The sequence below is a fragment of the Meriones unguiculatus genome, chromosome 2 (genome assembly GCF_030254825.1).
Source record: "Meriones unguiculatus strain TT.TT164.6M chromosome 2, Bangor_MerUng_6.1, whole genome shotgun sequence".
Lineage (NCBI taxonomy): Eukaryota > Metazoa > Chordata > Mammalia > Rodentia > Muridae > Meriones > Meriones unguiculatus.
In genome coordinates, this window is record NC_083350.1 from 35,101,317 (window position 1) to 35,125,652 (window position 24,336).

A 24,336-nucleotide genomic window follows, 5' to 3' on the forward strand; every position below is an offset into this window, starting at 1 on the left:
CTGTGAAGACTCAGAATGTTTGTCCCAATGAAATAACAGTTTCCTATGGTTTTATTTCTTTTCAAAGCAGCCCACTGCTTTATTTCTTTGTTGTAGACTTAGAAAAACATAATAATTTAAAGAAAATGTGTCATTCTTTAAATTATTATGTTTTTCTAAGTCTACAACATTCTTTTCATAACCACACCAGTAAAGTGTAATTGTCAGACACACTTTATTAAGGGGAAGGTGACTGTGGAGGACAAAAAACACATTTCCAGACCTTAAGTAATGGAAGAGAAATCCCTTACATGAAGTAGAGCCAGCGCCAAATATTTCCTCAGTTCCCACTGGACACTGTCCTGCTCTGGAACATAGGACAATGGCAGAGATGAAGCTGGCTCTTGGATGCAGGGCCCTCAAGAAAGCTAACGGAGCCCTGGGCTGGTCTAATTCAGCCATGGTCCTCACAGAGTACCCCTGGTGGTTCCTGCCTTCCTGAGGTAAAGGCTTTGACATAAAACTTAATGGAATTCCAAATTAGTCACAGAGAAAGAGGAGAGTTGTGAGTAGCACAGAGTGGCTTCAGTGTGGCTGAGTCCTTCTCCTTGAAGAAGTTGAATAGCTGCACAGAGGATCTGAACAAACACATCAGAGGCTCTCAGTTCTGGCTTAGGAGGTCAAAGCAAGGGCTGAAGCCACCCATTCTGACCCATCAGGATCCAAGAGGCTAGGTACCAAGGACAGAAAGTGATGGTGCTAATAGTGGTTCTCAGAAGTAGACCATTCACCTCCCGGCCATAATTCTTCGAGCAGACATTTGGTAAATAGCCACCATGTCCCAGATGCTGTGTTAGAGGAAAGATGTTAAAAACATAGGTTCAGCTTCGACCCTCAAGAAACTTACAGTACAGCAAGAAAGAGGTGTGTGGGTGATGCAAATCAAGACATTTCTTTTGGTACCCAAATTCATAGGCTTTCCCATTAAATCTTTCTTTCCATCCAAGTCAGAATGGGCTCATAGGTAATTTCGCAGAAGGGACATCAGTACTTAAAAAGAGAGAGAGAGAGTGCTGGTTTTTTAAACCCATAGAATCCATGAAAATAGCATTACATAAACATTTGGTCAAAATCTGCCAGAATATCACATCAATGAAGACAAAAATTAAATCTGCTTGTGACTCGGAGTGCTCAGCACAATGGGACACCCTGTGCTCAGAAAATACGGTTGTTGATTGTTTGTTTGTTCATTGATTGGTTGGTTGATTGAATTGTTTGGTCAGCTGATTGGGGAGTATGGGGGTGGGATGGAGGTTTTGATGGGGAGAAGGTAAGATAGTCAGGTGGGTACAAATGAAAGGACAGAATGTCCTGTAATGACTAAACACTGACCCAGTTCTTGCTGTTCTTTGAGTGGATGTTGTATTTAACATGAATATCCAAATAGAAAAATGTCCAAGGATTCAATCATTGCTCTTCAAAACATGTCTTCTCCACTGGCTAAAATGTCCATGTCCTTTACAAGCTTCCAGGAGTTTTTGAAAAGTTGAGCTAAGCATCTGGGTGTTGATTTCGGTTCACAGAGTCCAGGGTGAAGAACGCCTACCCTTCTCCCAGCATCTGTTCCTCCTTCCCTTCCGGGTCCCAGACTGTCCCTTGCTAAGACTTGCTGTTACCAGCCCCAGTCTCCCCCTTTAATAGCTTTTCATCCGGCCGTCTCCCTTTTGTACCCTGTGATCGCACTCATCAGGAACACCCTGGCAGGTACGGTTACTCCAACTGTGAGTGCAGATCAAAGAACTGCTCCTGAAACAAGCATTCTTTGTGACTTTAAGTCAGGCTTGAGAGGGTGCAGTGAATTCTTGGAAGAATCCAAGGGCTGATGCTACCCATCACTAAGAGAAGACAATGGCTGTTGTTGGCACCCTGCCTATTGAGCAATACCATTTAGATCTTTGTGGTGGTCCAGGGGACAATGGCAGCTGGGCCACTGAAGCCCAGGAGAGAGGCACAGCCTCCATCAGAAAGAAGAGGCAAAGGGAGGAGGCCAAAGCTCCTGGAGAAGGCACAACTCCAGCTGCTCCACCAACAAGCCTTCTAGAGCAACACTAGTGGGAGGCAATGGGGCCTTGGAGCCCCACTTTCATAAAGAGTCTTAAATTGAGAGCTTTGAACCTACTTCCAAATGAGGTTACTACATACAATCACAGAAGCCCAGATTCAAAGAAGGAGGCTCACGCTGCACAACTCTGAACTCGGGTTCTAAGCCTGGACCACACCGCCTGAAGTGCACCATAAATTAACATTTTTATAAATCCTGTAATTAACTTATGAATGGCACAATTATACGTCTCTAGTATTAAAGGCATTAAGTTGTTAAAGGTAAACATTTAAAGTATACCACTGTTTTTGTAACCCTGCTTTGGCATCTTTTCATCTTTCAATATATCAAGAGCTTTGAAACATGGAAGTGGCCCAGGCCTCTAAGCAGCCCTGGTTTGGGCTGGTTAATAAAGCTCCTTTCACAGAGTCAGGCTGAAGGGCTGGCAAGTGTAGAGCCAGCACCGGGCCACTGTGCTCTCTCAGAGAGTCTGCCCTGTGTTTCTGGACAGGCATTTGAATCCAGATGGTATGATTCCCTGGGAACTCGACCAGGAGACCCTGTAAATCTGAATGTCTAAGGCTCAAAGTTTGCCAGTCATTTGGTTAACAGAGGTTATGACTAATGTCAACCCCAAAGAAAAGAGACCACCTAATTGGCATGTGTCTATAACATCAGCTTCCTCATCTTTAAGCCTGACTTAGGTCTCCCTCTTTCCACAGGAAGCATCTGTGCCCTGGAACGAAAGACTGGAATGGAATCTTTTACACTGGGTCCATGGAGAGGCTCTGGGCAAGGCTGCAAACACCTTGAGATCCCGAGAAAATGATGAATGTTCATGAGTAATCTTCTGGGAAGAAGGTCCGTAGCTTTTATTAGATTCTCAAAGGGGGCGTGTGCATACACACACACAGGAGTTAAAACGGACTGCCAAACCCCACACTTCCAAATAGAAAGAGAGCGGTGAACAGAGAAATAGAAAAGAGAACATCTGTGGATGAGCTGGAATTCGTAGGGTATTTCTGAGGACATTCTTCCAAAGCCCGATGGTTTCTCTCTGTCTCTGTCTCTCTCTCTCTGCCTCTGTCTCTCTCTCTCGGAGCTAGAGATCCTAAGCTTCCTATGAGTTTTCTCCCTTGTACTTTGATTTCATATTTGATTGCAATCATGTTTTGACGTGTTCTTCTTGCCTAAATCTCTGACTACATTTTGAGGACCACTGGAGATGCAAACTGGAAGAGACCCTTCAGGTTGGTTATTTTGTAAGGCAGATATTTTAGGGTAGAAACCATGTGAGCCCATGTTACACTGAGCGGTCAAGGTTTGAGCTGTCTGTTGCTGAAGTTGGTGAGTGTGTGGTTATTAACACCCAACAGTCCCTTTCAACTTTGAGCAAACCCTTGGTGCTACCATTTTTCCAAGTGAAATGGAAACATATAATTTAAACAATTAGTCGGTGCAATAGAATTGCTTTTAGTGATCTTCAAAAGCATTTGTTATTGCAGATTAAAGAAATGACTCAGCAGTTGGTGTTCTTGTAGAAAACCTAGATTCAGTTTCCAGTGTCCACATGGCAGCTCACAACTGCCTATAACTCCAGTTCCAGGGGATCTGGTGCCCTCTTCTTGAGATACTTCATGCACATGGTACATAACACACACTCAGACACACACAAATAGATATGTTTAAATAAAATAACTAGTTATTTATAAATTGAGTTTCTTTATCATCTCTGGCTTATGCCCTTATATTTCATAACAAATTAGTTAAATGATCTACATATTAATAATTATGTACATGTAAATAAAACATTTAAATGTAGTTAATCTATAATGGAGCAACAATGTCCCTCCTAGACACAATATCATAACAAGTGAAAAGCCCAGTTCCAGGAATGGGTTATCTCTTTCGAAGTTGTTGCCAAGTGATGTTCCATAGACCCCCAAACATTACAGGCTATTGCCAGTGCTCTTGGTTAACCCCCCAGAACTTCACAGTAAGAATCTACTGCTAAAGAAACCATATGCCTGAGTCACAGAACAAGGTGAAATCAAGCAGGTACCCAGATGGAGGCTTCACCCTTATTGGCCAGTTTCAATAGTGCTGGAAGATGCTATGTACACAACTGGGGGAGAAAAGAATCATCAGTCTTATGCAGGTGCGAGCCCTAACAGCTGCAGTGACTACCCTGGCATGACATGCTCACTGGTACAATAGCAGCATGAACGTTATGGGATAACCAACCACTTTATGCTAGGATTTAAGGCTCTGGGGCTAGGTACCTGTGGGTAGACAGCTCACAGGCCCTAGGTGAAAACACATTATTATTACTCTATTAAACTGACTTCCAATGACTTATTACTATAGCCATCGATTAATGCTTCTTTCAACCCTCATCAAAGAAGCTTCTTCTTACAGTAGGTAGCAACTAACACAGAGACACACAACTCATCATGGTACAGACAATAAGAGACTACAGAATGTTCATCCCTAAACAGGACACTTATGTCACCCCTCCTTCCTTCCAAGGCCCAGGGATAGCTTCAGAGAAGTGTGTAGAAAAAAGTATAAGACCCACAGGAAATGGATGACTTTAATGGAACAGTGTTTTCTGGCCAGAGCAGGACAGCTGCACATGTGAAGTCACTGAAGTTGGGGCAGCATTCCATACGATTTGCACAGGCTCAGAACAGACTAAATTCCAACATGAAGAGGGGAGGTAGGGATGAAGTCCCGCTCTTCGTAAGGAGTTATTGGTGATAGATGGGTGCTGGGAGAAGGAAAGTTGGTGGGGTTTTTTTTTGTTTGTTTGTTTGTTTGTTTTTAAGGATGCAGCCCTGATTGGCTGACTACCCTCCAGTGGAGATAAAACATCCAAGAGAATATGGGCTATATAAACTATACTTGCTGACAAAAGAGAAAAGAAGAGGATATAAAGTTGGGTGGGTAGGGAAGGGGGGGTGAATCTAGGAAGAATGGAGGAGGCATGAATATGATCACAATATGTTATGTGAAATTCTCAAAGAAATAGCAAAAAGGAGAAATATGTTCTTACATTAAAAGCCTAAGCCTAAAAGAAAAAGAATCTTGAAGCTGGGTAATCCTTGCATTTAGAAGGCTGCAGCAGGAGGCAAGCCTGGGCTAAAACGAGACCTGACGTTCACCTTGCCCCCACTTTGCCTCCACACCAATAATTCTGGGCACTAAGCTGATGCTGGCAGCACTGACTTCCTGAGTTGCTTCCCTCAAGTCTCCATGTCCTGCCGTCATTTGTACCCTCCAGGGGGCTGGCTCCCATGTCCCTATGACTGTCCACCTACGGAAAGGGGGATGAAATGTAAGTACTTAACTGCTGAACCCGGAGGATAAAAATCATAATGCAACTGTCTCCAGGACATAGAAAGATTTCATTGCCCGTTAAGGGAGAGGTAACATAATCAAAGCAACGCAATCATTTATTAGAACTATGCAAATCTAATTAAAAGTTAGACCTTCCAACTGTACAGTACAAGTACCTCAAGGATAAAAAAACTGTATTTTTTTTAATTCCGTGTAATTGAAAGTGAATTCAGTTATGTGGACCTGTGATCTCTACACTTTCATTCAAATTAAAAGGGTGGAAGAGTGGTCTAGACAGCTTGTGTCTAAGCAGTTATAAGCGGTATCATCTCAGCCAATTATTTGTAAGATAAGCCTGTTCTTACTGCCGGCTTCAAAGGTTTCTAGGAGAGTAAAATGAGATCACCCACGGAACACGGAACCAGTACTCAGTAAACAGCACACTGCCATTCTTTATGATGGAGGATTCTGATTTTTCCTTTCTCAATTTTTCTTTTACTTCAATATTTCTGAAAAACAAGATAAAACTACATACAGAAGAATATGGCACAGAAGTTTGGACCCTCGGGTCTCTCGTGTAAAGCAGAACTGAGTAGAACAGGTATCAAATCTTAGCTGTGTGACATGAGACAAGTGATCTGATTTCTCCAAAAAGGGAACAGCGATGGTCTCGGGGTGTACAGACTGAAGAGAAAGATGGCATACAAAAAGCTAAGAACAGTGTCTGACATTCAACTACAAAAGGGGATGCCTAAAAACTATCTTTTCTGTAGTTCAATGACCCTGTTGCTATAAATACTAAAAGTGCTTTTCACAAATTACAACGAATTCTGAAAGCCTCTGTATAATTCCTTCATTACATAATGAGTTAGACTATAAATGCCTAGGAGACATTTTTTTCAGTGGTGTAACCACTGGCAAGCTGCCACACACCAGTAACTAACCCTGACTTGTGCTTATTCAAAGAGCTCTTCCTCGGCTCAGTGTACCGTCCAAAACTGACATGGAAGTGGGAGGCGCCTGGTGAGGAAGAAGAAAGGGTTCATTGGGGGGGAAGAGGGAAACAGGAGAAACAATGGGGTGAACGTTTTAAATATCTACTGTATACGTGTGCGAAACTGCGGTAGATAATCAGTTAGTAAATGCTTTGAAAATTAACTGAAACAAATTTCACTTGAAAACATGTATCTCGTTGACTTTCTTTTAGGTAAAATAATGTTTTAAAGGAAGGATCATCACTGCTACAATGTTATAGCAACCGGAATTTGACATATCCATCTTAGTGAAAAATTCTAAGATCGGGATGTAACTACTCAAAATTCATTTATCAAAAGATGAAGTTGTGACAAACGTCACAGCATTTATATTTCTTAATTTATCTTTATGACCACCACCGCAACAATTCAGACTTTACTCTAAAACAATAACTGACTTCATGTCAAAACTTTTAACTTAAAATCTGAGTTTCACTTTAAATGTGGAATGTCTGATGAAAAATAGGCCCGTACACAAAGTTAGAAAGGACAGTGCCTATGATTAAAATTTATTCAAGCATTAACAGCTTCCCTTCTCCTGAGCTGTAGGCCATTTTGCAGAGCCAAGTCACTGAATACAAAGATTTTATTCTCACTCATAACCACTGCTTAGACTTTAGTAAAATTTTCATCAGAAAGCAAAGACACAGAACCCCAGTAAGATATATGTCCTTAGTCTTAAAAAAAATAAGACTTTTGTATGAATTTCTGTAATAAATTAAATACACATCAAAATATAGATGACATAATTAAAACTCAACAAACAACATTTTCCCTTTTAAAATTGACTAACTTCATCCTGCTGGGACAGCATATAAATCCTGGCCAGCTTGAACATTCTTGCTTTCAAGGATGTAATGCAACCATCAGAGCTGTTACATCATGTAAATAAATTTCAAAGATGGTATTAATATAAAAAGTATATCACATAACCCTAAAAATTTAATATACTGTTATGGCAATAACCAGATCATTTTCCCAAACAAATATATATTCCATCATGTCATTTTGAACTTTTTCTGACCTTTTTTTTTTTTTGAAGAAAGAAAACTACAATTGAGACCAAATGTTTTATGAAAGAAAATATAGGCAGGCTGATTTAGCCAAGTACAGACACTTTCAGATTAAAGGTGTTATTACAACTTAAAACTTAGCTCATTTTTCATAAGCTACAGTAGCTGAGAGATCACTAAGGAAGTCTATGGGCTAGTAAGAGTGCTTATGATGTCTCTTAATGGCTTAGTATAAACTAGGGCTACTAACTACAGATTCTTTTTTTTTATAAGTCAAATTCAAAATTGAATTTGGAATACATTTTGGAATAAGGAATACAGTTGTGTTAGCATCGATTCCCAAACCAAGTTTTAAAGGAATATTTACAGGCTTCTACCCTCGACCCATGTACCTTCAAGACCTTGAGTGGACACCTCAAACCACACACAGTTCTAAATCCTATGTACACCCTATTTTTTTCTATTTATATACAACTATAATAAAGTCTTTAAACTAAGCACAGGAAAGGATAAACAAGAAAGAGAGAAATAATAAAACAGAGCAATTACAACAGTATAATAATACAAAGTTATATGGCCATAGTCTTCTCTGTCTCTCTTTGTCTCTGTCTCTCTGACTCTCTGTCTCTTTCTCTCTCTCTCTCTCTCACTCACTTTCTCTGTCTGTCTCTCTTCTCTTCTCTTTCTCTGGGCCTAGGACCATCCAGCAGTTTCCTACTGACAACTGCAAGCATGGATCAAGTAGCCTAATATGTACCAAATGGGAGTCACTCTTGCAGCCTCCCTTTTGTCACTGTTACTGGATTATCTCTGACATCAAACACCCCAGCCCATCCTGCAAGTCGCTCTTTCTTCTTAATGATATTTTTATTTTTATTTTATATGCACTGGTATTTTGCCTGCTTGCTTGTCTCCGTGAAGGTGTCAGAGCTCCTGGAGTTGGAGTTACAGGCAATGTAGAGCTGCCATGTGAGGGTGAGATAGGAACCCGGGTCCTCTGTAAGAGCAGCCAGTGCTCTTGACCACTGAGCCATCTCTCCAGCCTCATGTCCTTCTTTTTTATTCCATTCTACTTCATCTTAGTTCCAGAACTAAGATTTCTTTCAGTTCTGACCTGTAATCAACCCAAAGTTCTCAGATTCTTGGTTTCAAGCAACGTTTAGAGCAGTCAAAGAAATCAAAATAGCAGGCATGGTGACCCTACAGAAATAGTCACCAGGTAGTGATGCCTGCACACAGTGAGGGATGCCTGCATCCTCAAGGACTTACTCTCCAAAGTCACTTTCAGGGATGGCTGGAGACTTTGAACCACAATACACGTGGCTCTCTCTCTGGAGCACATCATTCCGAACTACAAGCAACTACACATGCACAGACTATGAAAACTGAATTCAGCTTTCACACATACAAATTATGAGAGTGTACTCACGTTCTCAAATCATAGGCTACATAAAATAAAATAAAATAAAATAAAATAAAATAAAATAAAATGCCAGGCATTGTGGTGCACGCCTTTAATCCCAGCACTAGGGAGGTACATCAATCTCCCTCTGTGAGTTTGAGTGAGTAACCTGGCCTATATAGTGAGTTCCAGGATAGACAGGGCTACATAATGAGATGGGAGAGGGGAGTCATATCCCTAATACAAAACCCATCAAGAAGTTCCATATTATACTTTAATTCAAAACTTACTTCATCTACCTTAGATCTGTTTTGAAGTCTTATACATTCCTACTTTTACTTAATCAAAACAATAAAACAAAAGCAAAAACAAAACCCTGAGAACTTAAGATTGGGGTTTTTCATTTATTTAAAATAATGACGTCATGTATTTTAAAGGGAAGATGGGGAGACAGGGTAATGAGCAAGGGTCAGGAAGGGCCATGCACTTCCATCCTACAGACTGACGTTTGCAGCGGCTTCCTTCCATGCCTTTTGAAGCAAGCAGAGAAAAAAATACAACCAAACATTGCTCTCTACCTCCCAAAACAGCGAATGTTCTCTGATGACCCGATGCACTAAGAATGTGATCCAAATTTATGAAAGAAAACTGATCTTGCTTGACAACAGGTTTCACTGGTTTTTCCTTGAGTAAAATATGTGTCTACACAGCCTTCTCTAAAGGAGGACTCAAAGGAAAAAAAAATTCAAATTACATTTTTCAGATACTGCTACTGTGTGAAAGAGGCTTTACCTGTGCGCTCACCCAGATAAGGATGAGAAGAGATAGGCACGTAATCTCGGCTGAAAGCAAATGGCCGACAGCTCACATGCGTGTGATAAGATAGCCCGCTATCAGAGCTACTCCTGACATTTTGGTTTTCATATCTCCCTTTTCTTCCAAAGTACCTTTCACACTTCCCTCAGCACAATCACCAACAACTACTGCTTCCCTTTGCACTTAGGATTCCAGCACAGTATGTCACAGGGTCAACCAATACTCACTCCAGCACTTCTAAAAAAAAAAAAAAAAACCTCCTCAGGCCTAAGTCCTTTTCAATTTCAGGTCACAAAGCTGTGAATGAAAAATACCTTACACCATAGAAATCAAGGGGACTGTTAAAGAACCCTGCCCTCTCTCAGTATCCCAAAGGGTAAAGTCACTCAGGGTTTCCCAAACCTCAGCATGAGAACACATGGGTTTGCTCTTAACAATGCCCAGACCATTGCATGTTCAATATTATTCTTTTCATGGCTTTAAACTGATCTGTTCACGCTACCCAGACCCAAATGAAGTCAACAGTATTTGTAAACTTATCAGTCTGCAACACCAGAAACACTTAGAAAACATTTTTCTTTCATACCACTGAAAAGAGATTAGAATAAGACGTGCTACACTTTGGGAAATGCTGGCCTAGGATGCAAAAGAACTATGCTCGTTCCTGGGCCAGCTCTGCCCTGCTGTGCCCCAGAGTGAGTCATTTTAAAAAGTTCTAGAGATCTCTTGTTTTGTTCATGCCTAAACAATTTTTTTTATAACCTTGGAAGTCTCTAAATCCTAAAAAAAAAAAAAAAAAAAAAATTCAGTGATCCCAGGACTCCAAGAACTACACCCTTATCCAGTAAATCAAAGCAGAATCAGAGTCTGAGCCTGGATTTCTGAACTCCCAATTTAGTACATCGGTTTAGTATTCCACAGCATGCCTACTATCCTACCATAGTAGAAAATAGCCCACTATGCTCCCAGGCTTGGCAATGGGCACACAACACAAGTGACAGCAAGCACTTTTCTGATGATTATCATCCCCTTGCCAGGGGGAAGGACCACCACCTCACTTCCTCACAACCATCCACTGACCTTCACAGGTGGTCAGCTGAGGCATGAGAAGACATATCTTGTAAAAGCTTATGGGGACGGGCAAGGATCTGTCTAGAAATTAAATCTCTCCGGGGCTTGCCACTGAAACCCATCTGAGGAGCTTCTCAGTTCCTCAGGTTTCTTATGCACACATACCTGAGACTGCCAGGAGGGAGTGGTGGGAATGAGAGAAAAAGAGAGAAAACAAACAAACAAAAACAAAACAGAGAACAAAGAGAACAGTGGTGGGGAGAGAACTAGTTGGAAAACAGTTTTAAAAAGCTGAAGCGAAAGGCACTTCGCGGTATTCAGTGTGACTGAGGTCAGCCTCAACTCTTTTCTCGACAGAAAGAGCGCTGATGAAAAACAGACAATCCAAATAATATTTGCAGATTCTGGCCTCAAAACGCGTGTGGGGGTGGGGCGGGGTGTTTAGATAGCATTAGCAAGACAAACTATGGCCAAAAGGCTTCAAAATAAAGTCAAACATGCTTTAAAAAAAAATAAAATAAAATAATGCGTGTGATCTCTTAGATGGACTGGCTGTCTTCATTCCTTCTACAAAGGAAACAAAAAAATAATAACAATGAGGACCACTTTTCCGGGCCTCTTGGGTACCTATTTTGCAAAAGAGTCTACTGGGTGAATAATACTGTATAATCCCTGGGGGTCTAAGTCAATATGAACTCTATAAACACATTAAATGGCCAAGGCAGAAATAAAATAGCAGTGGTATGGGTCATCATGGAACACGCCAAAGAATACAACCCACGCTGTGGCCTTAGGATCATTGTCTTAAAACTCACAAATAGAATGATTTCCAAATGAAGATAAAAGTCTGACTCCAGAGTGTGACAGGGATGAGCTGTAATCTCGTAATTGAAATCTTCCTTCCAAACCCTCGCGCTAAATGCATTCCCTCTCACTTCACAGAGGCCTCCATGCTGTGCGGGCTCAGCACAGCAGTGAGAGTTGGCCCAGAATGAAAGTTTCATTTTTATGGTGAGATCTCAGAGTCTGAGACCATCTGCAAACATAATTTTAATACTTTAATTTCCTTTACTTTAGTAAAAGTGAAAAACTAATAATTTAAAAAAAATAATAGCCCAAGGCACTGTGACAGTTAACAAAACAAACTAATGAAATGTTAGAACAATTATGTTGATCTTTGCTGTCCAGGCGGCTTGGTCTGGTTATTTTAATATTTGTGTACTGTGGATAAATATGTGTGTGAGGGTTGTCTATGAATAGATTCTTAGGAATTTAGAATCTCATCCAAAATTCAGCAGTTTTAGATGACTTAATGAGTTTGATAATGGGATACAGAAACTTTAATTCTTAAATCATTTGTTTTATTTCAAAGCAGTCAGGGTTGATTAATCAGCTTTAGTAATAGTGCAGGGCTTTGGATGCAATTCCTGAAACTCTGGGCCAGGGAGTTGGCGGGTGGGGTGCGGGAGAGCGAGTTTCGTTACTAGCTAGAGATTTCCCTGGGTCTTGCCCTAATATTTCATTTGACCTATGGGTCATTGATGGACATGAAGCCCTTCACAGAGTGTAGCCACCTCACTTTACTCTTGCAGGCTGAAATACTTTTCTGCAGGGTGTGAGTGTGTGTGTGTGTGTGTGTGTGTGTGTGTGTGTGTGCTTTGGGTTTTGCAGTAGAGTTCATTTTGTGAGCTGCATGATACCTCAAAGATTTTCCTCTACCTCTTGTCTGAGTCGCTGGTTCCTTAGCCTTCCTCTGAAAGGACACTAAAATGTTAAGGAGTGCAGGGATCCGTCTGTTTTCTTTTGTAAGAATTCTCTTCATTGCTTCACGCATTATTTTGGCAAGATCTGATTGTCCTTAAGGCCTGTGGAGGCTGTGTCTGCTCTTCCAGGGTAAGTATCTTTGCACTGTGATGTGATTGGCTGTCTGAATGGAGATGTCTTGCATGACACAGAATACCTACGTCCATGGCAAACCTCTGCCTGTGGAGCAGGAACTTGAGTTGATCCATTGATTGAAATGTTAATTTCTGGGAATCAAACCACAAACAGCTCTGCAGGAATTCTACCAGAAAATCATAGGTGACTATGGGAAGTTAATTGTTTTCTCTGTTAACACTTATTCTTGCTTAATTTCATTCCATTAATCAACTATATGAGAGACATATGAAAGAGGACATTCAAATATGCTCATAAGCTACACCTGTGCTGTAATTTAACATATGTAAAAGTCGACATGCTTCTGAATAGATGGAAGGGATCTTGATATCCAAACCTCTGTGTTCATATCAACTCATAGCTGATTACAGGCTATACCATCACTCTTTTTGTTTCACTTTTATCTTGAAATCGGATGTGCCCTAGCTTTACTTTTTCCTACAACAGCTGTTCTCAACCTGTGGGTCCTGATGCCTTTGAGGTTGAACAACGTTTTTACAGGGATCTTCTAAGACCACTGGGAAATACAGATAATTTACCTTATGATCCATAACAGCAGCAAAAATACAGTTATGAAGTGGCTGTATTAAAAAGAAAATTTTATGGTTGAGAGGTCACCACAACATGAGGAACTGTTTTAAAGGGTCACAGCATTAGGAAGGTTGAAAACCACTCCTTTGAAGGGTAACTGTTACACTAAAAAGAAGGTAGGTATCATTCTAGATGAAGCTTACCAGCAGAGAACTTTATGTTGGTGCTTAGAAGTGTGTAGAACAGTGGTTCTCAACCTTCCTGATGTGACAACCCTCATGTTCCTTATGTTGTGACGACCCCACCACCACCATAAAATTATTTTCGTTGCTACTTCATAAATGTAATTTTTGGTACTGTTATTAATTGTAATGTAAAGAACTGCTTTTCCTTATGGTGTTAGGCGACCCCGATGAAAGGGTCTTTCGCCTTCCAAAAGGGTCGTGACCCACAGGTTGAGAGCCTTCAATAATTAGAATGATACCATTAAGAAAAAGAGAACAAGCCCAGGAGCGGTGGTGCAAGCCTATGATGCCAGCGCCTAGGAAGGCAGAGGCAGGCGGATATCTGTGAGTTCCAGGCCAGCATGGTCTACAAAGCACATCCAGGACAGCCACGGCTATACTGAGAAAACCTGTCTTGAAAAACACCGAAGGAAAAAAAAAAAGAGAGAGAGAAAATCGGGGAGAGAGCACAGAGGCTAGTGACAGAGCTCAAGTGTTAGAACATGGGCCTGACAAGAACAGGGCTCTGAGGTCAATCCTGAGCACCCACAAACATAGGATAAAATACAGTTTGTAAAGAATAACACATTAAAAAGATATTAATTTTAAAAAGAGAGAAAACAAGAACCCAAATGGAGTGGTAAAACCAAGCCAGAAAGAATATTATGTAAATTCCACATTTATTTCAGATACATTTTGAGTTTTTACAAGGAGAAAAAGTACAACTTGGCTAACAATTAGAGAAAGAGATTTAGGAAAAAGGACAAAGTGCTTTGGAGTTGGCTGGAACTATTTACAAAGAAGTAACCCAAAGGTTTGTAAACTGATTCTTAACTGCTTTGATTAAAAGAGGGTAATTAATAAATGACAAGACAGAATGAAAAGTTCATTGTGCCATTTGATAAACCACCCAAGAAGTTAAATCAATGCTTTTCTGTTTAATTTCACTATTTGTTTTTCCATTTGAGCTGCCAATTTTCTAACAAGTTGCAGAAGGAAGAACACTCTCTCTTTTTCTCTCTCTTCTCTCTTCTTTTTCTTTCCCACCCCCTCTGATGGACAAATATCACAGATTTTTGTTTCAAATCAATTGAACTTTCTCCAGGTGATGCCTGCATTTGTCATGACATTGTGGTCAAGCCATTATTTCATCAACACTCTGTAACTAGTCCCCCTCCCCCTTTTAGCCTCTTTGACAAGAACACCATAACAATTCACATCACCCTTGACCTTCAAGGTGTACATCATCTTGTCAACATATAAACAAACACACTATTGGTTGTATTTTAATAGATTCTGTAAATATCAAGATCCAATTTATCAAAAGGTTCACCCTGAGTGACAGCTCTGAATTTCTGCCTTGTATTTGCAATGCTAATTCTGACTTTTAATTTGAAAAGGATATTTGAGCTGTGATATGTTCTTCTGTCTCTCTCTTCTTTTTTTTCCCCCTCAGGAAAACACAGGAAGCTACTAGAAAGATATTTTCCTTTACACGATAGAAGCTTTGGCTGTGGTTCTGTTTCAAAGTAACAATTCTAGAGCTATACAACAGTAATCGTGCGCAGCTAGAGGACAGCACACAGGATTGTTTTTCCTCTCTCCTCCCTCCTTTCCCCTCCCTCCTTCTCTCCTGTCTATCTTTTGTTTCTTTTTCTGGCCTGCTGGGATCATGCTTGGGGCTTCACACATGCCAGGAACGCATTCTTCCCTGTTATGTTACACCACCAGCCCCACAAGGAAAATGTACAGGATGGGTGGGAGTGGCTCAAGTCTCCAAGCACTCAGGAAGCAGAGGCAGGCGGAGCTGTGGTCCAATGCCAGTTTGGTCTACACAGTGAGTTCCAGGACAGACGCTACACAGAGAAACACTGTTTCCAAAAACCTAATAATGATAATAATAATAAAGAAGAAGAAAGGAAAGGAAAGGAAAGGAAGGAGGGAAGGAGGGAAGGAGGGAAGGAGGGAAGGAGGGAAGGAGGGAAGGAAGGAAGAAGACTACAGTATAACCCTAGTACTGTCCCCTTGCTTGGAAAAATAGGTCAACTACCAAGCAGAAAAGATACTTGCATTTAGAAGCTTTCACAGCTTCCTGAATTGTCAGCATACTGAGACTCCTTCCAGAGATGGGGCTGTTTACCTGCCTTTAGATGCTTTCACAGCTTCCTGAATTGTCAGCACACTGAGACTCCTTCCAGAGATGGGGCTGTTTACCTGCCTTTGTGAAAACCACTAAAAGGTAATTACAAAAAAACAAATATACAGAAACTTCTCTTTGACAACTTAGGAACAGGAAACAAATACAGGAAAAACAAAAACAAAAACAAAAAACAAAACAAAACAAAACAAAACAAAAAAACAGCTTACAGGACTTTTTGTTACCCAAACAGAGGTTCATCCTTTTTATGTGAAATTTGAACCAGCAAAACCCCTAATTTTGGAAGTTCCACGATGTTTCCTCATATTCATGCATACTGTGCTCTAATCTAGATAGAGCTTTAACTCTGAAAAGACCGCAGCATATGAATTTATCTCCAGGAGTGGACAGAGGAAATTGGCCTCTCTCTCTAGGAACATTCAAAATATGCCATCAAGAAGAGAAATGTTATTAAAAGGGGACATAATTCAGAATCAGAAGCATTGGGGTTGGAAATAATGACGGACTCACTTGCTCTTACACACAGGACCAGGCACTGCATCGAGTGTTTTACGTGTGTTAACACATCCCCACCCCCATGCCTCATAGAAATTATTCTATGACCCTCTCTTCTGTCTTTGGGGCACAGAGAGCCAACCACCTAACGCAAAGACGTGCTTTTAGTAGGGGACGGGACTGTTGAAACGCAACCCTGTCGTCCTGGCACGGTACTGGGCGCCTAACAAGCACTCGGCCCTGACTAACTGTTACCATCACTGCGCATCCAGCAAACAGTGCAGCAATGTGGGGATGTGCGTTTGAGTTAGACACAACCTGTCACCTCAAGTTGAGCGTTCTCAACCTACTAAGACATGTACTCAAGTTTATTGGTCTAGTGTACCATGGCTACATATTAAATGTATCCTCCCCTTGGGGACTTTTAAAATGTATTTAATAGGAGTAGTTAAATGGCCCTCAAAAGAGTGATTTGAGCTGTGCCTTAAAGATGGAGCTGGTTTCCGCCTTCCACCTTCCCGATGGTGAGTGCTCTCTGTCACGAACAACTCCACATTTGGCTAAGGCTGAGGATCTGGCTTGCTTCCATGTATGTGGACCTATCTGCATTGCCCACGTGGCACGCCTGGGTTGGCTACCCAGAGGCTATTTAAGCTGTGGGCTGGCTTTCCCCAGGGTCCGATGATTGTTCAAGGTTCCTGAATAAACTGCATTGAAAAAAAAAAAATTAAAAAAAAAAGAGTGATTCTTCGAGGCTAATAATATATGTGAGTAATATATGCAAAGCATACAGAGCTCAGTCTGGCCTGTGATGAATGTTGCAGATGTGACAATTAACAATAGAGTTAAAGGTAACGTGACAGTAGCAGAGACTGCTGTGTGCTCTTCAGAATAAATACATAATTGCACTTTTGCCAAATTCTCAGACGACTTCCTCAGAGTCAAGAACTCCTGATTGGCTATTAATTGGCTCAAATATAAGTTTTAAATCTATTAATGGCATAAAAACCTTAATGGAAGAAATGGACTTGGTTTTGTTTTGTTTTGTTTTTTTGAGAAAAATCTCTAACAAATGTCAAAATTTGAAAAAAGTTATAAGAAAAATAGATCCCTCTCTGCTTGGTTTTAGTCAAAACTGATATAAGCTCTTCAGCATGTATAAAGAAATGAGCAGACATAGTGGTGCACACCTTTAATCTCAGCAGCACTCAGGAGACAGAGACAATGGATCTCTTTGAGTCTGTGCTCAGCCTGATCTACACAGTAAGTTCCAGGCTAGGTAAGGCCACATGAAGAAGAGAAGAAGAAGGAGGAGAAGAAGGAGAAGAAGGAGGAGAAGGAGGAGAAGGAGGAGAAGGGGGAGAAGGAGGAGAAGGAGGAGAAGGGGGAGAAGGAGGAGAAAGAGGAGAAGGAGGAGGAGAAGAAGAAGAAGAAGAAGAAAAGAAGAAGAAGAAAAAGGAGGAAGAGGACAATGAGGAGAAGGAGGAGAAACCTATATCCCATGCCTGAGGATGTCCTGGTTCTTCAGGATGTCAGGGCTGGGGTGAGCAGGTTGGCTCAGTGGCTAAAGGCATTGCTGCTAAACCTGGTGATGCGAGTTTGGTTTTTCCAGATTCCACAGTGGTGGATGTTGTCGTCTGAGTTCTACACATGTGCCTTGGTTATACATGCACCCACAGACATACACACAATAAATAAATAAATATATTAACTAATCAATTAAAATTTTAATGTGTCAGAACTAACTGCTGTGAAAGGGGGACTGCTGGATTGGGGGAAGAACAACTAGATTTTCTGATTCTCCCTTGCGTATTGCTAAAGAAAATAGAATTTCATGTTCTTGTGGGGTTTTTTTATTTTTTAATACAATAAAGAGAAGGAAACGGAGACCTATTAGATGCTAGGCAGTGTGCTATTGAATTTGTAACATTTCACCTTATTTCATTTTTATAAAATGAAGTGCAGTTGATGTCTCTCATTTTGCAGTGGGAGAAGTTCAGTTCCGATGGAGTGGTGCCGCTGTGGCCCAGAATACACGGCTGAGAGACCTGCTCCCTCCGTCACCACACAGCTCTTTCCCCAGAAAGATTCTCTTTGTGTACAGGGCTGATAGGTGGCCAGATAGTTGGCAAAACTACATAGTGACCTTTATCTTATGTCCCCAAATTCCTGCTATCACGCATGCCCTTAAGTCATTGGGTTAAGGATGGAAGCACACATTTAATGGACACTCCTGGACATTATTCCTAAATCTGAAATTCAGGTGTGAATTTGCTAAGGACCATCTATGTAGCAAACGCGCACGGCTTCACAGGGGCACACTGACATCTCCTTCCTTTGCACACAGCACCCCGGCATTTGGAGAATGGTCCCTTACCTCCCAAAGAACAGCTCCAAGGAGAAATGAGAACTTGTTCTCGGCCTGTTGTTTCCCTTCTTTTCCCCTCCTACCTGTCAGCTCCTTCAAGAGCCAAAGTTATGCTGGAGGCTGTTAGTTATGTAAGATGACAAGCCACATGTTTCTGATCCTCTAAACAAGTTTGTTTGACTCAACTGCACCAGATGCGCTTGATCACAGGAAGGCGGGCGCTACGAAGGCAAGAAGTAGCTCAGGATCCGTGCCTGCCCCTGATTGGACCTTGGTAAGGAATGCATAGTCTTGTGGATTTGGCTTTCTAAGCCTCTGCAAAGCGTGCTGTTTTCCGGGAACCCAGGAATGGACCTAGCCAAAGTCCATCATCTCAGACAGTATTTAATTAAAGCTTGCTTCACGTTTGGCTCAAAAATTGTAGTAGTCGTCTTATTCTTGACTGGTGGGTTTAACACTTCCCCTACTGTTTCCAGTGAGCAGGGAAATAAGAAAGGGAGTATTTGGGAGTGCTGTGGGATAGTAGTACGGCCCATTGCCACGGGTCCTGCCTCCTCTGCTGCTACAAAGCCACTACAGTTTCACGGGGGGAGGGGTCAACACACTTGACCACACGTCTTTCAGAGCAAGCAAGTCTTTTTCTTCAGTAAGGCCACTGTAAGAAACTTCCCCTTCCTCACACAGCTGACACCAGAGATTCTTGTTTTCCCACCTTTCAAACCTCTCCCACAGAAATCACGAAAGACAAGGGCAAAATCTACTCCAAGTATTACGTAACTTTTTCCCCCCAAAACCAAGAATATTCATCTAGCTTGCAATCTGCCTTAAACAGATCAGGCCCACAGGAGTAAGATGGAGTGGGAGGGGCATGTCAAGCCAACTTTGCATTTCTGGCAACTGGTTCACTGTATATTTCATTTCAAAGGCCTAATTACGTCTGCATAAATAAACTGTGCTACGCAGCTTGATGCACGGCCATTTGTCATATTAAAACAATGGCACCCAAAGTAAATCCCCATTAACATTGTTTAACTTTTATGCTGTGGGGTGTTTGCTACTCAAATGATTAAAAAATGGAGTGATTTATGACATTACAATTTAAATGAGGCAACAAAACAAATAGACTGTGAGTCACCAAGACGTAAGTGCACTAAGGAGCCCAAGTGAGTTAGCTGTGGAAAAGGCACCATGGTTGAAGAATCCCTGGACCCTATTCTATTCAGGGTGTGCGTGTGTGCACGTGTGTGTGTGTGTGTGTGTGTGTGTGCACGTGTGTGTGTGTGTGTGCACGTGTGTGTGTGTGTGTGTGTGTGTGTTTACATACCTTCCAACCGGTACTGGGAGGTTTTGAACAAGATGCAACATTTTTTTTTTAAGTTTTGTAAGTCACCCACGCCCAGTCTCCAGGTAGACTGATATCATATCAAAGTTTTAGGATACAACAAAATGTAAATGGAAAATACTTATGAAAAATGTCCCAAGCCTAGTGGCATCATCATTAACCTGTGTTTTATTCATTCTACTTTTAGAAAGCTCTACAGTGTATCTTTGTTTCTTATAGAGGGAAAATGCAGAGCTTGAAGCCCACTCCTTTCATAGGCTCCTTTCATAGGCCATCGATCAATCTTCTAAAGTAAAACACCTTACACGGACCAATAAATTAACAAGTGACAGAATTAGACAACTTTCCAGATACTTCTGGTCTTAGCCATAAATTTCTGGACGTAGAAGTGTTTGGTTTTCACTGCTTTCACTGCTGTCCAGCTTGTCTGCTTTGCTCCCAGGAAGAACCATGTAAATTCCCAACCCTGTCCCTCCTAAATAAGGGCAGTGGGATACCCCCAGCTCTGAAAGACCAGAATCCCTCCGCCAGAAGCCAGCTCCAAGCTGGACTGTTGTTTTCAAGAGCAAACTTGGATTAGTACAGTTATCCATGGAACAGTGAGATTTTTTTTTGCTGTAGCCCTGAGAACCAAACTTCCTGTGTCTGTTCAATAAAAAGACTCGGAGGCCTTTTAAAACAAAGCACCATATGAAGTGTGTCTAAACAGCACGAGAGTAAACTGAAATTTGGCCACATTCATTCTGCCAGTATGAGTGGCTAAAGTGAACAGCATAAGATAAAATCATTTCCACTGGAGTCCGAGTTATCCTGCTGGCCATCTACACTGAAATAATTATTTAGAAAATCACCAGATTGGCTCTTCCTGTCAGGCTTCAGAGACAGCGACTTCTGGCGTGGTTGTTCTGCAGTCACAGTACAACACGCATGCGCAGCTTTACCTTCCGTGGACGACCAGCCACACAGCCCAGCCAGCCGTCTTGGAGGTCTAGCCCTGGACCGGATGGAAATTCGGCAGTGATGTGTTCCTCTCTGGCCCCTCATCCTGTTGCTCTGAGCTTTGTTTAAAGACAATAATCTACTCCAAGACACATATTTTCATATTTTTAAAACTGTTCGAATACCCAGAACTCCTTTTCTCCCATCCAAATCTCAGCTCTCTCCTTTACTTCTCCATATGATTCCTTGTTTAGTCTCTCTGTAATGAGAGCCCATACAACGCCTATCTGATGCGTGAAACTGCACCAGAGTGTCTAGAAGAGCCAAGAAAGAAACTGGAGGCATGTCTAAGGTCCCTATCAGGCACACATTTCAAACATTCCCAGGGCAGTCTGAGGGCCTGCCTGGGGGAAGCAAGGAATTCTGTGTCTGTCCTCAGCACACATGCAGAAAGGGATGAAAAGCAACACAGATGAGGATAAGCAATCAACCTAAAATTTATTTCTGCAAACTCTGACCTTACAGATCCTAAAGATAACTGACATATTTGCTTAGAATTTTGTTCTTAAACCTTCCTGTGAAATGCAGCCACTTCTAGAATGTGGATATTTCATTACCTTTGCTACAATACATGATATTATGTGTACACACACATACACACACACACACACACACACACACACACATATATATATATATATATATATATATATACATATTCTCATTTTGGGTATTAGACACATTAAAATTTTTTCTATGCTATGAAAATCCTTACTGAATTTTAAATATACACCATAACTATTTTCTTGCTATAAATTTTTGTGACCCTGAGTTAAAGCACTCCACATTTTAAAAGCTTTTTGCTCAACCTCCTCACCTTCAGAACTGTATCAGCCTCTTCCCCAGCTGCATGAGGGGGCAATTGCTTCCCAATGCCCTTTCTGCGCTGTGGTCTCTTTCTGTGGTAAATTACTGTGTGCTCTTGTCTGTCTTACATTGCTTGTTTTCAGCAGAGTACCTTAGGTATGCTTTTGAGGGTTCTTGTAACTGGCGATTTCCTGTTTGTCCTTTTTGCCTGGTGTTAGAGAAATACCTTCGGAGGTCTATGAAGCTATTTGTATCCCATTCAGAACTCTGGGTTCTCATTAGAGGGGTTAAAGTGCTCAGAACCATGTGGCTGCCTGTTGAGGTGTGTGTGTGTGTGTGTGTGTGTGTGTGTGTGTGTGTGTGTGTGTGTGTTAACAGATAGCTATTGATAGATAGGTTCTTTTTTTTTTATCCATATATTTTTAGTTTTCTATAACAATTATCTTCTGAAACCAAGGAAAAAGTTGCAAAGAAGAGTCATGTAACCACAGATATGACACAACAGATCAAGGGATTGAAAGAGACAGCACATTTCAGAATAATAAAATTATCTGCAGCCAAGAGGAAGGAACAAAAGTGAAGGTAAAAAGAAGCTGGGAGCTCTCACCTCAGTCATGAGCCACAGAAGAGGAGTCGCACTTCTAAACCCTAGTGGACAAAGGGTTCATGCTTGTAAAATGAGTAACTAGAGATAATTTTATTTAGAAAAAAAATGTATTCATGGACTAGAAAAAAAATTATTCCAAAGGTGTATTAATTTTGCCTATGTGTTTGTTTGGTTTTTTGTTTTTGTTTTTTTTTTAATCTGAGTCTAACACTGTAGCTCAGGCTAACCTGAAACTTTCTAGGTAGCACAGGCTGTCCTGAATCTCAAAATCCTCATGCCCCCATCTCTTGAGTCCTAGAATTATACACACACAAGCCACCACAAAACTTGTTCCTCTCTATAGAAATTTCCAAGCCCCTTTATTCATCAGAATCCCCTGTAGCACTTTCTAAACTGTAGAACATCTAACCACATCCCTGGTGACTCAGGCTCAGCAGATTACAGGTGAGGATCAAGGGTACTTATTTAAAAAACAAACAAACAAACAAACAAAACAAATAAGAAAGTTCTCTCAATGAACTGTCACACATTAAAAGAGACACAAAAGATAAACTAGCCAACTTTAAAAAAAAAAAGTGTGTAGAAGGAGCTGGAGAGATGGCTCAGTGGTTAAGAGCACTATCTGCTCTTCCAGAGTCCTGAGTTCAATTCCTAGCAACCACATGTTGGCTTACAACATCTATAATGTGATCTGATACCCTCTTCTGGCGTGCAGGTGTACATGCAGATAGAGCACTCATAGACATAAAATAAATAAATCTTTTTTTAAAAAGCTCTGGAAGAAAAAAGCATGTGGAGAAAGATGAGGGTACATTGAAATTGGGCATTAATAAATGATTATTCATATTTTCAGATCATTATGTGGGGGAATTTATTTGTATTTTTTGAATCAGTATCTTTCAGAGATAAACAGTGAAATACCTGTAGGTAAATTGTTATATTGACTATGATTTACATTGATATTTTGATAACACCATATTTTGGCAAATATTGGCAATCCAAGCATGTGGAATGATGTATAAACAATAATGGACCATCGAGGTGGCTTAGTGGGTAAAGGCTCTTTTCAGGAAAGCCTGATGTAATCCCTGGAACCCATGGTGGAAATAACCAGTTCCACAAAGCTGTCCTCTGACCTCTGCGTGTACACTGTGGCCAATACTATAGCCTCTGGGGTCTGTTTGAAATTTCTTAAAAACCTAGAGAAAGGGGTTATGTATGTTTTTAGTGACTTGAGAACCTCTGCCCAGTGAATCCAAGACCCCCAGCTTTCGGGGCCGGAAGGCAGCTCACTGGCAGGGTACATCTTTTGCCTGTGAGGCTCCAGGCTTGATTATCAGAGCTCCACCCCGAACACATTCTGTTTTTAGCCTGAAAAAGAGAAGAGCCCTAAAGCAGCTTTTAAAAACCCACTCTTGCAGAAATTAAAGAATGTAACAGTTTAAAAAAAATCCATATATTTTTAAATACCTATCTATATATGCTAATCACTTTGAATAACCCTATAAGAGAGATAATCCATAGTAGAGAGAAATCCAGAGTGACAGTTACAAAAAGCTGAACAAGTACAAATTCTCTCACTAGTCATAAAAATATTAACGACTAGCCTAGCTGTTAAATGTCTAGAAATAAGGAAATGGCTAAGTAAATTCTGACTGATCTATTTGGTGAATAATACAGTAAATATAATTATTGCAAAAAATCATTAATTATACCAAGATGAGTAAAGATAATATTTTTAACATAATAGAAATGCATAGCTAAAATTTTTAGGAAAAAATATAAAACCTTAAGAGTTTTCCTCCAGGGGTTAAACTATGAGAATTTAAATTTATTTTATGTATTTGCTCAACTGTGAGCATTAATCACTTGCTTAGGGATGAAAAATAAATCCTTAATTTAGTAAAGAAACACAGCATTGTCTACTAGTCAGTTCTGGCCTGTGGGTTAGACTGGAATCCACAGGTTGGGGCAAAACCTTCCCATTACGGCCACTCCAATTCCATTGTACAAATAAACAGCAGCCATCCCGGAGCAGGACCATGACAGGTAACCATGTCAAAACAGCACAGTTTGGATGCAACACATTCCGGCATCTACAATATGTTTAAG

At 40.9% G+C, this 24,336-nt stretch overlaps 1 protein-coding gene across 1 annotated transcript in view; it reads right to left on the reverse strand.

Annotated features, from left to right (window-relative positions):
• Positions 1-24,336, reverse strand: part of Prdm6 (PR/SET domain 6) — a 104,212-nt gene that overhangs the window by 47,091 nt on the left and 32,785 nt on the right. The gene's annotated exons all lie outside the window — the stretch shown is intronic.